The sequence below is a fragment of the Gavialis gangeticus genome, unplaced genomic scaffold (genome assembly GCF_001723915.1).
Source record: "Gavialis gangeticus isolate Ggan-Ray unplaced genomic scaffold, GavGan_comp1, whole genome shotgun sequence".
Classification (NCBI taxonomy): domain Eukaryota; kingdom Metazoa; phylum Chordata; order Crocodylia; family Gavialidae; genus Gavialis; species Gavialis gangeticus.
The window spans coordinates 26,542,540-26,542,889 of NW_017729033.1; the positions used below are offsets into that span (position 1 = coordinate 26,542,540).

Sequence of the window (350 nt, forward strand, 5' to 3'; positions counted from 1 at the left end):
ATAAAATGTAATTAACCACACAAGACAGAACTGGAAAAGGTATGTTACAAAAGATGACTGCAAGATAAGTTCATGATGATTCCTTATGCAAGCACCAATAACGACTCCACAGATCTAGTTGTCTTGCTGTTGCTCCTAAAGGAGGACTCTAATGAATTACTGGATTCAGTTTTCAAATTTGGCACAATTACTTTTTAATTACCAAATCTAAGATACCCTGAGTTTAAAGTGACCCCCCACCCCACCCCAGTGATTAGATTCTATATATTGAAAATGTATAAGTTTACTATTACTTCCCAGATATAGAATCTAATTATCAGATATAATCCAATTATCAGAGGGTCGTCTTA

At 34.6% G+C, this 350-nt stretch overlaps 1 protein-coding gene across 3 annotated transcripts in view; it reads left to right on the forward strand.

Moving 5' to 3' along the window:
• AFAP1 (actin filament associated protein 1) overlaps positions 1 to 350 on the forward strand; it is a 184,823-nt gene that overhangs the window by 117,820 nt on the left and 66,653 nt on the right. The window lies entirely within an intron of this gene.